This window comes from Uranotaenia lowii, chromosome 3 (genome assembly GCF_029784155.1).
Source record: "Uranotaenia lowii strain MFRU-FL chromosome 3, ASM2978415v1, whole genome shotgun sequence".
NCBI classification, from domain to species: Eukaryota; Metazoa; Arthropoda; class Insecta; order Diptera; family Culicidae; genus Uranotaenia; species Uranotaenia lowii.
This window is the reverse complement of record NC_073693.1, coordinates 32,843,607-32,849,179: the sequence shown is the minus strand read 5'-3', so window position 1 is coordinate 32,849,179 and position 5,573 is coordinate 32,843,607.

Below are 5,573 nucleotides of genomic sequence, written 5' to 3'. Positions count from 1 at the left end.
CAGTTGTTGGCCGACCGAGTTCAATATCTTTCCCAAAACACATTAATAGTTTGGTTTGGTTTGGTCAGTCCAACGGCGACGACGACGATAGGATTGTGAGGCAAACAGTTGATAATTGATTGAAGGTGGTCAATGTGGGGCAGAAAGAAATGCGGTCACGTGGATCGTCGCCGGTAATGATGCCAGTAAATTATTCATTTTATCCAGTAGCCTGATAATGATCAATGATTACAACGGGTTGCACCTCTAAATTGATAACGCTGTTCGCCAAACTGTGTACATGGAAAAGGGGGAAAACTGTCATTGCATTCGAGTCCTAATTTTGTAGAAAAATGTGATCCGAATGATTTACGTTTTTTTTTTCAAAATTCCCGTTTTGGAATTTATATTTTTCTAGGATTTGAAATCTGAAGATGAATAAGGTGTTTTAATTTAAAGGTTATTGAGATTTTCTAAATAAATTTTGCATGTAAGCTATCTAATTTTAATGGGCCTAAAATTTAAAGAAAAGTATTGTGTATAAGCAAATATATTTATTGTAGATTCTACTTCAAACAAATTGGATCCACGACATTGATATTGTTTAATGAGACTGTAGTTAGACTCATCGACTACATAAAAAATAAGTAAAAATCTTAGTTATTCAAATATATAAAACGAATCCTTTAGCGTCAAACATCATGTCCTATCAATATTACAGTTTAGGCACCAAGTTATGGGCTTAAAACCCTCCGGTACCAAGAGAAAGCTTTTTGGATATTTAACAAAACAAATCTAGGTTCAAGACAGCATATAATGAGATATTGTTTGGAGTACTGAATTTCAATTCAGACGTTAATCGCTAAATTTTGTGTCAAAAGTCGCCTGATTTTGGATTCAAGAAAGGAAGGGAGACCCTAATTGAATTATAATTTGATGACACCTTCCGTTTTCGGGGGCGGCTCCAGTGCGATGGACAAACTGATTGGTCCGTCTCGTGATGTCGAAATATGAGCGAACATAGCCCAAGCAAGCTTTTATTTTGGGCTGGCAGACCGGCAGACCACCCACATCCTTTATGATTGTGTGTGCATAATTGACTGGCTGGCTGGTCTACCCGCGGCTATTTAGCGCGGGTTTTCGGAGAAAATTGGGTGAAACATGCTCGTTTACTCACCATAAACGATGTGACCGCTAGCTGGGACAGACCGTCGACGTACGGACCGAGGACATTATGTTCCCGCACCTTGAGGCTTTGTTTGCTCGTTTTCGGATCCAACAGGTCGTGCACCTTTTCGTTGTAGATCTCCATGTAGGACACTTCGACCTTGTAGTTCAGTTCCTCGGTCTGTTTGGCCGCTATCGAGGCGAAGAGTTCGTCGCACAACCGCGGGATTATGCCCTTCTGGTCCTGGTTGCCCATCATCGTGTAGGACTTTCCGGAACCGGTCTGGCCGTAGGCAAAGATGCACGCATTGTAGCCCTGGAATGCATTGTCCAGGATGTCCCGGCCCACGCTGTCGAAAACCACCTCCTGGGAGGCGTAGTGCGGTGCGTCCGAATCCGTCGAGTAGAAGCAATGATCGAACGCGAACACCTTGGGTGGTTTGCTGCAAAATGGAAAGAAACAAGGAGAAATTTGAGTCATTGTTCTTTGCTGAAGATGGTTCCGAAAATCGGTTACTTTTACGAAACAATTGAGTTATCTCACCCTATTAGATATTTAAGAAAACACCCCAAGAAATGAAAACACCTTTTTTAAATTATTGTTTCCCGTCAATCAAAAGGTTAAACAATAAAAAAATGATCTGACTGGAAAATGACAAAATCCATTTAACTATTTATTAAACAATTAAATCATACTTCTATGTACAGTGTACACTTGAAGCTGCTTTCTACACTCTCTTCCATGTTCTAGATCATGGGTGGCCAAACCATGGCCCGCTGGACACATGTGGCCCGCGATCAACTTTTTGTGGCCCGCGAAGATCTTTTTGGAAAAAAAAACTATGTTCTAAGAATTGAACGTCTTTCTGTCGTATATCATTAGGATAAATACTGAATCTACACCAACTAAATTGAATACAATAATGTTATGAATATCTCTTTAAATTGATATAAGCTAAAGGGGTAAAAGTGTATAAAAACTAATTTCGAGAAAACACGCTTTTAAATTGTTGTGTCTTTCGAACGTAAAAATATTCGAATATAATTTTAAAAAATCTGGAAAAATCACCAAATATTGTTTGAATGGAGAATCGTTTGGCATAATTTACTCAGAATCGATAACTATTATTTTACAAAAAAGGTTAGGTTTACAGTTTTAATTACAATTTCTAAATTATCAACATTGCACGCTATTTGACACATTATCTGTAAATTTCATCATACATTTTTCAATGTTTTCGTTGGGTTTTGGTGACTACATATCATTGCACTTCGGCTGGGTTTTCATTTCTGAGTTGTTTGGTTTTCCTGGTTTTGGTTCGAGCAGAAGCATTTGTGAAGACTGTTTTTGGACGTCCAACGTTACTCGAACTTCCTAGCTGCATTTTAATAATTAACGTCTTGTTCAACCACAGCGTATTTTCTTTTTCGAATCTACTTCTCATTCGGTGAGCTCTTTTCCACATGATATTGAACCTATATCATCAATATATTACAAAATTAGTGGATTAAAAACCTAGTTATGATGTGGTACCTACCTAAACGTCAACAATCTAAGCTGCCTTTCCAGATCTTGTACGTTTATTTTTTGGTTTTCAAAATGACTTTGAGCAATTTCCATTAACTCAGGTAATTTTTTACCAGCAATTAACAGTTCAAAAAAGTCACTGTATGGAACTTCCATTTCGCCTGATCGAATAGATCTCTAAAATCAAACTTACCTAACATGACATAAAAAATTAAACGCCTGCTTTTGTGCTATCTGAGACCATTACTTGCACAAAAGCAGAAAAGTTTTAAAAAATTTTAAAGCCGTAAAAAAGGAGGGTGTTAGAGGAGGATTTTTGTTTAAAAAAACATAAAAATATAAAATGTTGAAAATAAAATATCTCAAGTTAAACAAAAAACACATCTCGTTTTTTTAGTATTTAATATTTATATTACAATCTAGTTGATACAGCAGAAAGCAGATTTTTTCGTTTGCTCCAATTCGAGATTGAGCTGCTCAAAAATTGATAAATTTTTATACAATAATGCTCCTAGCTTAACAAGACAATATTTAAATTTAATTCTGGGATGAAATTATGAAATATCTTTATTTTAAAATTTTATTTAAACTGAAACCAATGAAATGAAATTTTAATTATTTGTTTAGAATAGTAACAAATTTGAAGTAAAGAGGGTATAAAATGAAAGATTGTTTTTTTACTCCTTGAAAGGCACAATATTCATTTGTAATTCAATTTTATGGAAAAATTAAAAGCATATGAAATGAAGGATCAATTGTTGATAGTATAATGCAGCAAAAATCACATTGGTGCAAAAAATTTAAGAGTTGATTTCGACTTATTTGTGAGTGTTGAAATATTTGTGTATTTTTAAGGAAAAACTGTAAAATGTTACAAAGATATTTGGAATAAAGGTTTTAATTTAATGATCACCTTTCTCGATGACTGCGTGTAATTTTGACTTTAGAGGAGAAATAGTTATTTATGTTCTCTTTTTTATTTTTTACAGTTCTACGATAACACAAGAACTTGACCAAATGTCAAAGAATGTTTAAACAAACATTAATCTCAAATATTTTGAAAACCTTTTGAGCTTTGCGGTCTTCTACATAGATGTAAATTAAAATGATTTATTAACAAAATATTTTCTCAAACATTCTTCTGTGATGTCAGAAATAAAATAGCTATACAATTTTCAATTGAATGTTCTAGCAATTGTCGAATTTCATTTTATCTAACTAAAGCAATGAATCTTTTAATTAGAAATTCCATGCAAAATCTTGATCCTTCATGAAACATTATTATCCTTTGTTTCATGAAGGATAAAGATTTTGCCTGGAATTTCTAATTTCAAAGATTCATTGCTTTAGTTAGATAAAATGTAATTCGACAATTTTTAGAATTAAATAGATTTACAACCAGGTTTTAGTTTTTATACGATAATTATCTCATCAACCTGCAATTCAGTAAAGAAAATTATTTTTTTTTAATTATACGAGCAATATCACCAAAACTAGAGGTGATAGACAAAATCTGAGGGAATATTTGAATTCATGAAGCCAGAATCATTCAAAACAGTTATTAAAACATAGGCACCAAAAAAGCTGTTATCTTGCGTAGATAGTTTATTCTATTCTTTAATGTAGAATATAAATACATTGCAATTGAAATAATCAACTTTTTTTTGTCAAATTTGAAACTAGATAACTTTTAATTTAAATTATCCTTGGGTGAATGATCTGGAAACAATATTGACGATATGGTTGGTGTGGGTCAGTTGAGTCGAGTCAGTCGAGTTTGGAAACAAAATTCAAAATATGATTTTTATATCATGTTTTCATATTATGTTTAATAGCATTATGATATCTGAATTCAAAACGAATACTCTAAAAATCAAAATTTTGTTTTGAAAATGTTAAACTTCAACTGTTCTGTAGTACGTTTAGTAGTTATACTCATAGGATAAGAAGCCAAATAAAGTACTTGTTACTAACATGATAAAAAAAAACACACAAACAAATAAATATCATGTTATTATTTATTTTCGAATTTCATAACTTATTTATCAATAATTGCTGATAATGAATTCAAAATCTGAGTGATACTGAAATCAAAATTCTATTATGTTTTTCAAATGTGTTACAATATTTTGATTTTGGATTAATGATTTCTTCGATCTTGAAAATATTTGAAACAGCAAAAAACCTAAAAGGCAACTCTTTCGACAAAATAAGCAAACATGATATTTTTTAACTGTTTGATTTGATTGGTTAGAAATAAATGTAAGGTAGACCATAGCAATTGGTGGCAAGCATAAACGAAGCCATCAATCAGCCTCCAGTAAGTATTCCAAACTAAACATATTATACAAAAAAGCTGAACGTTCGCCTATGTATCTTTTATCAGTTGTGAATCTGAGCTTATTTTTATTCAATGAAGTGAATTTTTTTAATGATAATTATTCTAGTATATTCGAGTGCAATTTGGTTTAAACGACGTTTTGCGCAGCATTGAATTGCCTGATGCAAAAGGACACAAAACAACAGTTCGTCGAGTTGGGTTTTGCGACGTTTTGCCTTTTGGCAGGAAATGCATTGCCAAATGCTTCAAAAGTTTATTCATATAAACGGGAATCGTTCAAAAGAGTTGTTTGGACTTTCGTAGTGAAATAACATTTCTGCAACTTGTTGATGGGTAAGTTCCATAAGCGTTTAGGTCTCAATATTATTTTCAGCCTGATAATTTTTCTCCGAACAGCGGCAACCAACTTAAGAACTTCGGATTCTGTAGTGAACATATTGATCGCAGTCGCTCCAGGGATTCAAACGTTAGACTTCTTTCTTTATTCCTTTTTTGAGGTGCTTGACAAATTACCGCTGGAAGAATTTGCTCAAATCGCATGCCAATAATTGAGTCATA